This window comes from Myxocyprinus asiaticus, chromosome 20, assembly GCF_019703515.2.
Source record: "Myxocyprinus asiaticus isolate MX2 ecotype Aquarium Trade chromosome 20, UBuf_Myxa_2, whole genome shotgun sequence".
Taxonomy (NCBI): domain Eukaryota; kingdom Metazoa; phylum Chordata; class Actinopteri; order Cypriniformes; family Catostomidae; genus Myxocyprinus; species Myxocyprinus asiaticus.
This window is the reverse complement of record NC_059363.1, coordinates 24203114-24219576: the sequence shown is the minus strand read 5'-3', so window position 1 is coordinate 24219576 and position 16463 is coordinate 24203114. Positions and strand designations below refer to the sequence as shown.

General features: G+C 38.6%; 1 long non-coding RNA gene across 2 annotated transcripts in view; it reads left to right on the top strand.

Moving 5' to 3' along the window:
* The window catches only part of LOC127411441 (uncharacterized), a 47777-nt gene that overhangs the window by 23547 nt on the left and 7767 nt on the right, over positions 1-16463 (top strand). Inside the window, exons 7-9 of one of the 2 annotated variants that reach the window (XR_007892282.1) lie at positions 889-958; positions 1197-1262; positions 8535-10826. This is a non-coding gene — a long non-coding RNA (uncharacterized LOC127411441). Of the gene's footprint in view, positions 1-888; positions 959-1196; positions 1263-8534; positions 10827-16463 lie in introns of those variants that run through there. The other variant, XR_007892281.1, reaches the window with a different exon arrangement.

Genomic DNA, 16463 nt, shown 5'->3' with positions numbered 1-16463 from the left:
CCCCACACAGTTGGAAATAACTAATAAATTTGACTGACAACATCACTCAATATTTCAAATGCTCCCTAGCTTTATTTAATTATAAGAAGTCCCACTATTTTCTCTGACACAAGCCTTGCTTCAATTTGTTCATTAAAATGAAAGTTATTTTTTTTTATTCAGTTTGTTCATTTGAGTGATACATGAAGCTCATAGGAATACCCCTGGTGGTAAACAGTAAAGTACAAATACTTTTCACAAGTATGCAGCAGTTCTATTATGGGTTTGGAATGAAGAAATTAAGAAATGATACCTAAATAAAGCCCAAGAGGTAAAATCCGCTGACAAAGTCTTTCGACACATTAGAAAAGTAATTGTGAGCTTCATTTAATAGCTATTATAAATCAGACTATAATAAAACACTGCAGATGACAGTAATATGGGCCTTCCACTCTTCACGTTATATTTTAAGTGCTATATTTTGGTCAATGAGGCTCTGTGACAAAAAAACAAACTTGACCAAAAAACATTCTTTGGATGAAAACTTATATTAATTTAGCTACAGTATATAAATTGGAATGTCAATCAAAAGTTAAAGCACATATACTGTTTTGACGCAGCTCCATTTTGTAACTAGAGATCTCACAATGACACTTATAAATGCAGCTTTAATTGCTCATACGCTATGAATATGCTAAATTAAGTTAAAGATTTTCATGAGGTGCAAACATTGAGCTTGATCAACAATTTGATCACTGGAGTAAGCATTCTGAAGAAGTGCTTTCACTGTTCTTTCACTGAATTGAAACAACTGACATTTTATGGCTTTAGTGTTGGTCTCTGTTTATCAAGGTCACTGGGTGACAGACAAGCCCACTGATTTGTTTTTGGGTGTCTTTGATTTCACAGATGAGTTCAGCACCAGTTAGACCAAGTCCTCCCACACAGAGTGCTGCCTCTTACACACCCAGGACAGAGGGTAAGACACTGAGTGGCCTCTCATATCTGCACACATTTCATCATTTGGAGTAGAAATATAGTGACTGAATGATCTTTGCCTTATGCACAGGTCTTAAAAATGTGCATAGTTTTTGTGTACTAGTGAAGGGATGTCCTGTTAAGACATTGTCTGAAATGTTATTTTCATGTCTATGACATTAATACTTTTTAAAGTGCCTCTTTTATGGTTGTGGTGTTGATAATTCATATTTCCACAGCTTCTGCAGCTGTGAAGCCAGCTGTCTATCAGAACTTTGTCTTAAACTGGGATTCTGCAAGCTCAGGTGAGTGATTTTGCAGAAGTGTGTGTATTTTCTGATGCGCTAGTATCACCAAATGGAATGCAAAAATATTTCCAGTTTTCAAACAGGTTTGCCCAAACACTACCCCTGACTGCAAATCAAAATCAAATCAAATCACTTTATTGTCACACAGCCATATACACAAGTGCAATGGTGTGTGAAATTCTTGATTTGCAAATGGTCAAACAAAAAGATAGTCGCACCCCAAACTTACTCCATCGCTTAAGCTAATGTTGCTATGTCGGGCTGATCAGGATCCTCAAAAAAAAAAATGTGCAATGTTTTGATGTGCCATAGAGCCATAGTGTTTACACTTTTGGGGGAAATCAGCCTTCAAATGGTTTACTTATTGTCATCTCTGCATATTGAGCTAAGATAGGAGAAAGTATTTTGACAAAAAATGACACACTTTACCTTCAAGCTTTGAATGATATTTGTTTAAAAGGCTTAACAAATATCATACCATTCCTCACAATTTCAGGTTTCCATCAGGGCTAAAGGATCAAACATATATTCTGTATACAGTATTTCTATTTACAAAATCTTAAAACATAGCTAATAAAACCATGAGAAAATATGCTTAGTTTTTGACAAGTTTTCAAGTTTGCTTTTTTCCACTACTTAAGCAGTGTTATTTTTATTGTAAATAAGGCTCTTCACACCAGTGACTTAATAAAATAACAGAAGAGGATTTTACTGTATATCTTGTACACCACTAAACGTGTTCAAACATATTATCAAGCACAAAATCTGAACAAAAGGAGTAATTCCTCTTTGCATATGCTGAGGTTAATCAGTCACCTTTTAAAACAACATGAAATACATGGGAGAATAAAGATGACAATGTGGTCATGCATCATGCAATAAATGTTAAAATGGATAAAAACTGCTAGATTAGCGACGTGTAATTAAATTGCAGAAATGCAGGAGAAGAACCTCCCAATGCTGTGTGAAATTCTTTCATTAATCAGCTCGGCATGTGATTCGCGTTCTCGTCAATTCAACTCCACTAGTAGTCACATTTATTTTCATTAGGTTCCTAAAGGCCCATGTTTAAAGTTGAATTATAGGGATTAGATAAAAAACATGTTACGGAGCAGCTGTGCCTGCCCCGTTTCGGAGAAAGCTACTCTGACTGGCTGGGAAGATTTAGAAAGAAGCCATGTACTGGATACTGGCTGCTTTCCCGTCTCCCTGTACTCAGGAAGGGCCTCTGTGCTCTTTTGCCATGTCAGAAGTCAGCTGCAGTGCAAACATTCTTTCCCACAGCAAGATAACACTATCATCCAGCTGGAAGACATTTAAAAGGGCACCTGCTTAAAGATGGTAAGTGTAGATGGATTCAGGACTGGTGGGTTTCGCTCACGTACATACCTGAGTATTAAAACATTTGGCAGATTCCCTATACTAAAAATGGAAATAAATTGGACAGCAGTCAACCAAAAACCTTAAATGTAATGTATTAAACTAGGATGGCTACTTTTTAGCTAACAGGACTGTAATAGCAATTTTTAAATTATGCAAAAATGAGTCTTGGTCCTCTAATCTGATTGGCCAAGTGGAATTCCAAGAGTGATGATATTTATTATAATAGCACTGGGGCGCTTCGCTCTTTGCATCACTATGCTTGTCTGTGTTCGTGGCATTTCAGACAGACTGTCAATCTGTGCGTCGCGCAGCTGATATTGTTTGACTAAAAATAAAAATGGCAATAAAGTTACTTGATATTAACTTCTTGTCCATTGAACTGTTGTAGAAAAGCAATATCACACATGTAATCTTGATGTTGTACTGAATTACAGCTTAATTCAGCCTTCTGTAATTCAGTACAACAGCATGAACACAATGAAGTTAATATCGAGTAACTTACATTTTAGACATTATGGCCAGGAATTGTCTAGGTACTGTGGGAATCCCGGAGTTTTACGCAAGAGGGAAACGCCACTATTGTGCCTCAATTCCGCTGCAGTTCGCAATAGAAAGTTAAGGAAATAAACAGAGCAACAACTCTGGAATATCTAGAAATAAAGCAAAGCAACTGAGAATAAAATAGCGAAGTCTCCCTCGTATCACATGTTTGTTATTTAGACAAGCGTCGCGGGGAAATTACATTGCTGTGGAGAAAGCCGCTTACTGACCGAGCCGCATGTATACAGGAGTAAAGAGTTGTATACTGTAATATAAATAGTAGACTGTGTTCATATCAATTATGACCATTGGAAGCTAGAGGTAAAACTTCTTAAATGTGTCTAAATGTGTTTGTGACAGTGTCACGGCTTTCCAGGGGTTTTCTCTTCATGGTTAGAAGAAACCCCACTGGAAAAACAGCAGTGCCATCAGAACAATTTCTTCAAGGTTCATGGCATGGGGTCGTGCTTGCTTCTGATGTCCTTGCCTTGCACAACTGCATATTATTTAGGATGAAGCATGCTTTAGGGCTCATATAAACTCAAGACACATTCTGTGATCATAAATACATGATGTGGGTTTGCTGCTCCATATAAAGTCATTCTTAAACTAATGCGGGGCTCAACAAGGAGTTTTTCCACTTGCCCTGGCAACTTTTTCACCGGTCTGACCACAAAAAATAATTACATTTTTTGCAACATATTTAAATGTGTCAGGGAAAAAGAAAAATATTGTTATCTGTACAAAAAGAAAAGAAAATACAAAATGTTCAATATTACATTTCTAAGGAAATCTGGAAATATCTGGCCGTTCTTTTTGTTGAACCCTGCCATAAATGCCTGCAGTCAAACGCATATGAAGGAACCTTTAAAATGGCACTTAAAATATTGTCTGCACATTTGCATACTTTCTAATTTCATAAATGAATGATACTTGATAAACTCTTAGTAATTTCAATGAGCAAACCACTTGACTCATTGAAAAACGCTAAAATTAGATTGTAAGAACTAAATTAATATGTGCAATTTTCATATCATCTCCTCTTCCCTTGCTCAAACAGTAGCCCGAAGCATGCATCATTAGAATGATTAGCTGATATCTCTCATTTCCTGTGTTTACACTTTAATTAATTTAGTTGCCATTGTGGTGTATTTGTGCAGTTATTTTTATCTCTGTTGATTCAGTTGCATAAATAAATATAATTGATTAAAAAGTGCACTTGCCTCAGCATGATCCAGACAGTTAGAGACTACTGAAGACAAGGTTTCATTGTTCATGTCTTTCAAATGAAAACAGAAGTCCAATCCCCCTCTGTAATGTTTAATTACTGGATTTTGTTAAATTATGTTATGCTATTGGTTGTCCCGTAGTAATTTTAAATTACCAAATGCCTGACAACAAAAACATTATGGGTATGGTTTTAATTGACAGCTTTACTAGGTACATACAGTTGAAGTCAGAAGTTTACACACACTTAGGTTGAAGTCATTAAAATGAATTTTTTTAACCACTCCACAGATTTCATATTAGCAAACTATAGTTTTGGCAAGTCATTTAGGACATCTACTTTGTGCATTACATGAGTAATCTTTCCAATAATTGTTTACAGACAGATTGTTACACTTTTAATTGACTATATCACAATTCCAGTGGGTCAGAAGTTTACATACACTAAGTTAACTGTGCCTTTAAGCAGCTTGAAAAATTCCAGAAAATTATGTCGACAATTAGCTTCTGATAGGAGGTATACTGAATTGGAGGTGTACCTGTGGATGTATTTTAAGGCCTACCTTCAAACTCCGTGCCTCTTTGCTTGACATCATGGGGAATCAGCCAAGACCTCCACAAGTCTGGTTCATCCTTGGGAGCAATTTCCAAATGCCTGAAGGTACCACGTTCATCTGTACAAACAACAGTATGCAAGTATAAACACCATAGGACCATGCAGCCATCATACTGCTCAGGAAGGAGACACATTCTGTCTCCTAGAGATGAACATAGTTTGGTGTGAAAAGTGCAAATCAACCCCAGAACAACAGCAAAGGACCTTGTGAAGATGCTGGAGGAAACAGGTAGACAGGTATCTATATCCACAGTAAAACGAGTCCTATATCGACATAACATGAAAGGCTGCTCAGCAAGGAAGAAGCCACTGCTCTAAAACCACCATAAAAAAGCCAGACTACAGTTTGCAAGTGCACATGAGGACAAAGATCTTACTTTTTGGAGAAATGTCCTCTGGTCTAATTAAACAAATATTTAACTGTTTGGCCATTATGACCATCGTTATGTTTGGAGGAAAAAGGGTGAGGCTTGCATGCCGAAGAACACCATCCCAACCGTGAAGCATGGGGGTGGCAGCATCATGTTGTGGGGATGCTTTGCTGCAGGAGGGACTGGTGCACTTGACAAAATATATGGCATCATGAGGAAGGAAAATTATGTGGATATATTGAAGCAAAATCTCAAGACATCAGCCAGGAAGTTAAAGCTCGGTCGCAAATGAGTCTTCCAAATGGACAATGACCCCAAACATATCTCCAAAATTGTGGCAAAATGGCTTAAGGACAACAAAGTCAAGGTATTGGAGTGGCCATCACAAAGCCCTGACCTCAATCCGATAGAAAATTTGTGGGCAGAACTGAAAAAATGTGTGCGAGCAAGGAGGCCTAAAAACATGACTCAGTTACACCAGTTCTGTCTGGAGGAATGAGCCAAAATTCCAGCAACTTATTGTGAGAAGCTTGTGGAAGGCTACCCAAAACCTTTGACCCAAGTTAAACAATTTAAAGACAATGCTACCAAATACTGACAAAGTGTATATAAACTTCTGACCCACTGGGAATGTGATGAAAGAAATAAAAGCTGAAATATATCATTCTATTATTATTCTGACATTTCACATTCTTAAAATAAAGTAGTGATCCTAACTGACCTAAGACAGGGAATGTTTTCTACAATTAAATGTCAGGAATTGTGAAAAAACTGAGTTTAAATGTATTTGGCTAAGGTGTATGTAAACTTCTGACTTCAACTGTAAGCAGTTTTCATGCATAACTGTGCCCCAGGTGTGCCAAAAAAGACCAAACTAACAGCCAACAGCAGTCCTTTGGCCATAGAAAAATCATACATAATAGAACTAGATGATATGAATTATGCAGGGAACCGATGCACCATAGTTGTCCAACTAGCTGACATATCTTTCAAAACCACTCACTGACAAAAGAGTTGTCATCACTTAATTCAGGATAAGCAGACAGGTAAGTCTGTCTTGTGTCAAAGCACTGGATGACTTCATCAGAATGTCAGGACAACAGCTGAATGTTTTTGTTGTTTTGCTGATTTATATTGGCACAGCAAAAAACTTTACAGAACAATGCAATTGGAGACAGCAAAAGGCCTTACAGACCAATAGCTGATCTGATTGTTGGCATTTAAAGGCAACTTATGTTTTTTTTTGTTTTTTGTTTTGTTTTTTTTCAGTTGAAGGTGAAGTGTTATTATTGACCTTCAAATAGTTGAAGGGCAATTCAGATTCAACACATTCTTGCATTGAAAAAGCTACAGAGAGCAACAAATACAACAGAACACCACTGTCTTGAGACAGTTGAATTTCATTGTAACATCCATCTAACACAGGCTAACATAGAAAAATGATCGCAAAAATGTGTTTGGTGTGAATGGCCCCATACTAGTCTCTGCATTTTAAATTTGGATAGGATTGGGGAGTATTTTAACATTGAAAAATACACACATCCCATTGTTTGAATGTGTATCCTATCCACTTTCATAGAAGTTACTAGAAAGAGGCCATCATAATATGATAATGTTGACTATTCTTTCAAAGATGAGTCAGAAAAAGATACTTCTGTATTGCTACACGCTGGAAAAAAAAAAAATCCCTGGGTGTGTGTTTGCATTGTGTGTTATTTTACTGGCAGACACACTCCCGCCCCAGTTATCATGATATCATTTGTGAAAAATGAGAGCTGAAAACTCTCACTCCTCACTGTTTCATAAGCACTCCTTACCCTGAAGATCATTATTGCCGTAAATAATTTAGTCATTTAGATGGATCACTGGCCTTAGGAAAAGGTGTTTAGAGAACCACCCTCATTTCTAAAGACTGTTTCGTCTATAAAGGGAAACTGTTAAGTGTAATGACTTTGCACCACGCAAGCTGTATCTGTTATTTTCTGGTGGTTTCCAGAAACATAATGCAGTTGTGGCTATAAATTGTTAGCTTTCCCTTTTTCTTCAGAGTGAACAATATCTGTTGGATTCAGGTTGTTAGTTGTCGTCCCAATTTCCCAATTGGATTAGTATACAGTCATACAGTAGTAATCCAGCATAGACCCCATTTACACTTGGTATTAAGATGCATTTTGGGTGATCTGATCACATATGGTCAGCGCTAAATAAAGGTTTAAACAGGGTCTAAAACGTTTTGTGATAGGAAGAAATAGCACAGTTTTTCGTGCTTTCTTTGTCTTTTCTGATTTTGTTGCGCTTTAATGTCATGCAGTAACACACTTACATAGTGATTGATGTATGTCGTCATGAAACAGAGTACCTCCCCACCAAATCGAATCACAAGTGGTCACAGGAGACGCATTTAAGCGACCAGGTGTAAACAGAGATGTGTCTCACCTGACCACATGTGATCAGATCACCCGGGACATATCTTAATACCAGGTGTAAATGGGGTCATAGAAAAAAACATACTGTAACTGATTTCTACTCTTTTAATCTGTTCCCAAAACATCTCCAAAATACACGTACAAAAAGGTACATCTATGAGTAAATGTGTGAAATAAAAAAAATAACCAAAAAAATTTAATCTACACATATTCAATATTCAAGGAATAGTTCACTCAGAAATGAAATTCTGTCATTATTTACTCGCCCTCATATCTTTTCAAACCAAAATGACCAACTTTCTTCTGTGAAACACAAAAGTAGATATTTAAAAGAATATTGTTACTATAATTAAGTGATTCAATTTAAAACTCAAAAGTGTCAAAGTAGTCCACACGACTACTAGTGTCATATACCAGGTCTTCTAAAGGCATACAGTCAGACAGAACAGACTGAAATTTAAGTTGTTCACCCTCAAATCAAATCAGCAATAAACATCTTTAAATGGGTCACAAATCAAATATTTGATGACACATCAATAACATCAAACCTCACTGGTTTCAAAAGACATGGAATAGGATGCATGAGTTGCGTGGACTACTTAAATTGGTGCTTTTTTAAGATTTAAAGTGAGCTACTATCAACTGCTATTGTATTAAAATCTGCGAACAGAACATCCTTTGAAATATATCCTTTGGTGTTCTGCAGAAGTCAGATGGGTTTGAAACAACATGAGGATAAGAAAATAATCACAGAGACGGAGCAACAACACCCGGACTCAGTTATTATTCTGGGAGATTTTAATAAATCTAACCTCACCCGTGAACTGCCAAAATACAATCAACACATCACATGCTCCACCCAGAGACAGAAATATACTGGACCACCGCTACACCACTGTAAAGGATGCATATCTGTCCCACGTGCAGCTTTAGGACTCTCTGATCACTGTCTGGTTCATCTTCTCCCGACCTACAAGCAGAAACTAAAATCAGCTAAGCCTGTAGTAAGGAGTGTAAAGAGATGGACTAATGAAGCAGAGCTGGAACTACAAGACTGTTTTGACTGCACTGATTGGAGTGTTTTTGGAGCTGCAGCCACTGACCTGAACGAGCTCAAAGATACTGTGACATCATATATCAGTTTCTGTGAGGATATGTGCATCCCTACTAGGACATTTTTATCATTCAATAACGATAAACCATGGTTTACAGGAAAAGTCAGCTTCGTCATGCCAAAGAGGATGCTTACAGAAGTGGGGATAAAATATTGTACAACCAGTCCAGGAACACACTTACTAAGGCGATCAAAGTGGCTAAAAGAAGCTACTCTGAAAAGCTGAAAACCCAGTTTTCAGCCAACGATCCTGCATCTGTGTGGAAAGACCTGAAAAGCATCACCAAGTACAAGACAGCTCCCCCTCGCTCTGTAGAGAATCAACTAATGGCTGCTGAACTGAATGTGTTTTACTGCAGGTTTGAAAAGCCCAGTCTCACACCCCTCCCCCGCTCTGATCTTCACTTCACACACACCAACACCTCCTGGAACCCCCAACCTGCTTCTCAATCTGCACTTATGATCTGTGAGGAGGATGTGTGCTAGGTCTTTTGGTTACAAATGACTAGGAAAGCTTCAGGCCCAGACGGTGTTTTTCACCTGCCTGTCTGAAAGTCTGCGCTGACCAACTGGCCCCCATCACAGATCTTCAATAGATCACTGGAGCAGTGTAAAGTTCCCTGCTGCTTCAAATGCTCCACAATCATTCCGGTCCCCAAAAAATCACAGGACTTAATGACTACCGGCCTGTCGCTCTCATGTATGTGGTCATGAAGTCATTTGAGAGACTGGTTTTGGCCTACCTGAAGGACATCACTGGACTCCTGCTGGACCCCCTTCAGTTTGCTTACCGAGCAAACAGGTCTGTGGATGATGCTGTCAATATGGGACTGCATTATATCTTGCAACACCTCGACAGACCTGGAACTTATGCAAGGATCCTATTTGTGGACTTCAGTTCAGCCTTCAATACCATCATGCCTGATCTTCTCTCAGTCAAACTGACCCAGCTCTCCGTGCCTACCCCAATCTGTCGATGGATCACCAGCTTTCTGACAGATAGGTAGCAGCTAGTGAGACTGGGTAAACTCACATCCGGGACCCTCTATTTTAGCACTGGTGCTCCTCAGGAATGCATTTTCTCTCCACTGCTCTTCTCCCTGTACACGAATGACTGCACTGCAAAGGACCCCACTGTCAAGCTCCTGAAGTTTGCAGACTACACCACGGTCATCTGCCTTATCCGTGACGGTGACGAGTCTGTATACAGACAGGAGGTTGAACAGCTGGCTGTCTGGTGCAGTCACAACAACCTTGAACTGAACACACTCAAAACAGTGGAGATGATAGTGGACTTCAGGAGAAATACCCCACACTCCTTCGCCAGGTGAGGAAGTTCAACCTGCCACAGGAGCTGCTGACACAGTTCTAGTCTGCCATCATTGAGTCTGTCCTGTGTACATCTATAATTTGTCGGTTTGGTTCAGCCAAGGAAACTACAACAGACAGTCAGGACTGCTGAGAGGATTATTGGTGCCCCCCTGCCCACCCTCCAAGACCTGTACATCTCCAGAGTGAGGAAACGTGTAGGTAGAATCACTCTGGACCCCACACACCCTGCCCCAGTCCCTCTTTGAACTGTTGCCCTCTGGCCGGCACTACAGAGCACTGAGCGCCAGGACATCCAGGCACAAGAACAGTTTTTACCCTCAGGCCATTTACCACATGAACAATTAAACTGCCTCATGATATCTAATGTACATATGTAAATTCACATATTTAATTCAATAACTGTACATACCCCAGCCTTTGCACATTACCACTTGCACACGTACATACACCATTCTGTTATATGTCCTATTATTTGTATGTCTATTTATAATCTTACCTTGTTTTATATCCTGTGTCTCAATGTAATGTTCTGTGTGCAACTGTTTCTTCTATCACCCCAAAAAAAATCCTTGTGTACATGAGAACACTTGACAATAAAGCTCATTCTGATTCTGATAATGACAGAATTGTCATTCTTGGATGAACTATCACTTTATTGACTGAAAAGAGTCAGGGCTAATTTACATAAAATCTTTTACATATACATATATATCAGGGGAGTCAAAGTAATTTAGACTTAGTGGCCATTTCTGACAGCACCTTATTGTCGAGGGCCATCTAATGATAAAAGATAAAACAACACCTGTATTGTGTGTATAATTGCATACTGTTATACAGTCTTAAAATAACTAATAATTAGGAAGTATAACTACCTAACTTAATGAAGTCTTGTTTTCCACACATAGTTAGCCTAAGATATAAAAAGATTTTACCTTTCAAAACTTCTGTCCTGACACCTGGCAGTTCTTCCCCCTCACTAGTTTTGGGATATCAGGTGAGATATCTCGAGCAGTGGCAACACGCAGTATTGCAGACAGATGCTCATCTGTGAGCCTTGACCTGTCTTTCGATTTGTTCACATTCATTATGGAAAAGAGCTGTTTGCAAATGTAAGTGCTTCCGAAAAGGCTCAGAATTTTGGTATAAAGCTCTGTTAGCTTTGGGAAGTAGTTTGTTGGGATATTTTGGTAAAAGTCTTGCAATGGCATTGCAGAGTACTTATCCCTGAGATTATCCTTGCTTTGCAAATCAATAATCTGCATCTGAAGATCCCCCGGGACTGTCGTGATATCTGCACTGAATGGATTAGCAAATAACTTAAATATCTCCCGGTGTGACTAGAAGTCTAAGAAGCGGCGTTCAGATTCTTTTAACAAGTCTGACAGTTTTGCACTGTAACGCATGCAGCTTTCTTTCCGAAATGCATCTTTGTGCATTTCAAGAACTTCTCGGCAAGAGGGAAAGTAAGCCAAATTTCCTCCAACGGTTTGCCTTTCCAACAAATTCAACATTGCTTTAAAAGCACTTATTTCCTCTTGCATTCTTGTGACAACCTGTTTGGGTCCTTGAAGTTTCCTACTTAAAATGTTCATTTGCTCAGTAAGATCAACAAAGAAAGCAAGGTCCATCAGCCAATGAGGATCTTCAAGCTCTTTAAGTGCTTTGCCTTTCTCACTCATGAAATTCTGAATAACCTGATGCAAATTAAAGAACTGCTTCAAAACTGTGCCGCGACTCAACCAACATACTTGTGAGAAGTACTGTATGTCATAGTACTGTGATGACAGCTCAGCTAACAGAGCTCGAAACTGATGATGCTTAAGAATGTGAAATGTCAGGGGCCTGGGTAGCTCAGTTGTAAAATACGCTGGCCACCACCCCTGGAGTTCGCTAGTTCGAATCCCAGGGTGTGCTGAGTGACTCCAGCCAGGTCTCCTAAGCAACCAAATTGGCCCGGTTGCTAGGGAGGGTAGAGTCACATGGGGTAACCTCCTCATGGTCGCTATAATGTGGTTCGTTCTCGGTGGGGCGCGTGGTGAGTTGAGTGTGGTTGCCGCGGTGGATGGTGTGAAGCCGCCACATGCGCTATGTCTCCGTGGCAATGTGCTCAACAAGCCACGTGATAAGATGCATGGGTTGACTGTCTCAGACGCGGAGGTAACTGGGATTCATCCTCCGCCACCCGGACTGAGGCGAATCACTACGTGACCAGGAGGACTTAAAAAAAGCACATTGGGAATTGGGCATTCCAAATTGGGAGAAAAAGGTGAAAAATCCCCCCCCAAAAAAACAAAAAAAAAACAAAAGTGAAATGTCAGAATATTAGTAGAGAGAATTATTTATTTCAGCCTTTGTTTCTTTCATCACATTCCCAGTGGGTCAGAAGTTTACATAACACTTTGTTAGTATTTGGTAGAATTGCCTTTAAATTGTTTAACTTGGGTCAAAAATTTTGGGTAGCCTTCCACAAGCTTCTCACAATAATTTGCTGGAATTTTGGCCCATTCCTCCAGACAGAACTGGTGTAACTGAGTCAGGTTTGTAGGCCTCCTTGCTTGCACATGCTTTTTCAGTCACAACGTTGGAGGTATGCTTGGGGTCATTGTCCATTTGGAAGAACCATTTGCGACCGAGCTCATGGCTAATGTCTTGAGATGTTGCTTCAATATATCCACATAATTTTCCTTCCTCATGATGCTATCTATTTTGTGAAGTGCACCAGTCCCTCCTGCAGCAAAGCACCCCCACAACATGATGCAGCCACCCCTATGCTTCACGGTTGGGATGGTGTTCTTCGGCTTGCAAGCCTCACCCTTTTTCCTTCAAACAAAGCTGTTGTTCTGGGATTGATTTGCACTTTCTGCACCAAACTACGTTCATCTTTAGGAGACAGAATGCGTCTCCTTCCTGAGCGGTATGATGGCTGCGTGGTCCCATGGTGTTTATACTTGCGTACTATTATTTGTACAGACGAACGTGGTTCCTTCAGGCATTTGGAAATTGCTCCCAAGGATGAACCAGACTTGTGGAGGTCCACAATTCTTTTTTTCTGAGGTCTTGGCTGATTTCTTTTGATTTTCCCATGATGTCAACAAAGAGGCACTTTTGAAGGTAGGCCTTAAAATACATCCACGGGTACACCTCCAATTCAGTACACATCCTATCAGAAGCTAATTTGCTAATTGTCTAAAGGCTTGACATAATTTTCTGGAATTTTCCAAGCTGCTAAAAGGCACAGTTATTTAGTGTATGTAAATTTCTGACCCACTGGAATTGTAATATAGTCAATTAAAAGTGAAACAATTTGTCTGTATGCTTTGGAGAAATGACTCATGTCATGCACATAGTAGATGCCCTAAACGACTTGCCAAAACTATAGTTTGCTAATATTAAATCTGTGGAGTGGTTTAAAAATTAGTTTTAATGACTTCAACCTAACTGTATGTAAACTTCTGACTTCAACTGTACATGTTATATGCGATAAATATACACAGTATATACATAAGGCTTCCATGTTTTAAGTTTTCAGGAGAATCTAAAGTTTCTCAAGTGTGTTTGTCAATTGTTAATCTGCTTTTTTCTTTTACATTCCACTACTACCAAGTTTCAAAGACGCCAGTGATTATCTATGGTTTACATCAATCTGGAGGTATAGGGATGGCAGGCCCAACCCCCTTTCATGAGCTGTCACTTTTTTAGATGTTGCGTGTGCAAGTACAAAACCGCATAGCTCAAATGTCACCACTCTGCCAAAATACACAGCCCTTACAGATCTAAAGAAACTCTGTGGATTGTATTGCTGGCTTGTCATGTCTTGCTCTTGTGGTAGCAGGATTGAACATTATGTTGTATAGATGCAGTTATTTTAGGATACAAGTCAAAAGCATTTAGTGCGAAAAACGGCTCGACTGGAGCTTTTGGCAACGCCTGAGGTTTATTTGGATTCAGGAGATTTCAGAGTAGGTGCCAACAGCGTGAAGCCGCATTCCTCCTATGTCTGATTTTCTTGCACCTCTCTTATTTGTCTTCACTCCTGCAACCCCTCGCCACCTGTTTCCCCCCCATTTACCCAGCACAATACGCCACACTCGACTTTGCATCCTTGAATGCTGCTCAATGTAAACAGCTCAGTGCTAGTGCATGTTGGATGCCATTGTGCTTCTGTTGGCCCATAAATTAAAGAGGATCCACAGACCCACCCAAACCCATTGCATTATTCAGTTTGTTTTTTAGGGTATATTAGGGATCCTGTATGGTACAATTGATATTGCATATATTACAGGCATTATTCTAAGTGATGTATTCACTCTGTGAAATAAATAAACACACATACCTTTTTTTTCCTAGACACTTCTAAAGTACGGAATTACCCAGATTATTGTCTTTGAATTGTGTAAACAAAGTACATTTGTTCCAGTTAATTAGCAGTCAGTGTGTTAAGTCACACAGTCAAAGGTTTTAGTATTTAAAGGTTTACATTTGCTGTTTATTAGCCTGACAGAAAAAAACTACATATATAAAGATATAGACAGATAAAGATAGGGGTTTTGCCCTTGGCTGATAGATCCTACCTACACGTTAATACCGTGTACCACCACCTTTTAGAGGAAGTGCAGGAAAGTTTTGTGATATGTGCAATACAACACTGTACCAGAGAGAGAGAGAGAGAGAGAGAGAGAGAGAGAGTGTGCGTGCCTGCGTGCCACTCAGCTGAGCCAAAACTTGAGGCCTAATGTTTTTAAGAGTACACATGCTGCTCTCTAGTGTTGTTAAATTGGTATAACCATTTTATACATCATTTCTAGTTATTGCTGATGTGTTGGTATCTAGCAAGTTTTAATATAATTATTAAATGTAATTATGGTCATGTTGAAATTGTAATATCACTTTAGGCATGTCCAACATTTATACTAAAGGACAAGAAAAATAGTTTTTAAAATCACATTTAAATATTTATTCATGGTCATGTTGAAATTGTAATAAGCATTAAATCACTAAGCATGTCCTACATTTATACTATAAGACTAGAAAAAAAGCAATTTATTAATATGCTTTATATGCTATAGGCTTTCTGCATTGCTATGTTTGTTTATGCTAGTGTTTGTAATATTGTCCTTGAAATTATATCTAGTTTGTTTTAATATCTTTAATAATGAATGATATGTTGATAATTTATTTTATTTTTTGTGATGAGCATGATTTACAGTATTATGTTTACATTTAGCCTAGTCCTTTAGCAGACGCTTTTATCCAGTGACTTGAGGAACAACAAACAATTCACACAAAAGTGAGCAATATCTGCAGTAGCGCACTGCCAAGTTCCAAGAGTAGCTATAGTATAGAAGCTAAAAAGAAAAAAAAGGAATGTTTTATTATTATTATTATTAAATAATTAAATTGTAAATGCCATTATAAATTTGCAATTACCATTACGCGATAACTTATATAGGCTATGGTAATTAGAATTACACCTTCAAAATGCTCCATATAGCTAATCTGCCATGCAAAGGTAAAACGCAGTAACTACACATTTTTGTCCAAATTGAGTTATGACCAAAATCCTGTCCTCCATCACGTGGGTTTGGCTCAGCTATGCTCAGATTCAGAGAAAGGGTAGTGAAGTATGATAATCCATTTTGTATATGTTTTGTCTGGTAAAAGTGTTTCTGTTTTATATTGTTTATTTAGCTATTGTTGGAAATCACACTAATTAAAATATTGTTTCATTTTATCCAGACAAAGTTGTTATTAATGAAGCATAAAATGTCAGAGTGTGGTATTTTAAGTGCATATAATAGCACCATGTTTTGTCATTGGTGAAAGCACACTGTGTTGAGCCATTCAGCAATGCACAATTTAACAAACCTGAAAATGACAATGGAGGCTACATAGACATGGCTTGTGTTATATAAACTACTGTATACAACTTTATAACTTAACAGCTGCCATGGTCCAATTTTGTATTTATTTATTTTTGTGGAAAATGTTTTTTCCTCTAAGGATGTGGTTGAATGATTGCCTTTTTAATATAATTTACCAGTACTGCTAAATTTTGGACTAATAATTTGTTGACTACCTGGCTCATGGAAGACTACGTTTCACCTGTGTTAAGAGGAACAATTTAGCAAAAGTGTCAATAACTTAATTCTAGGCAGCTATTCATTCTTCTGCTATCTCTGATTACAGCAG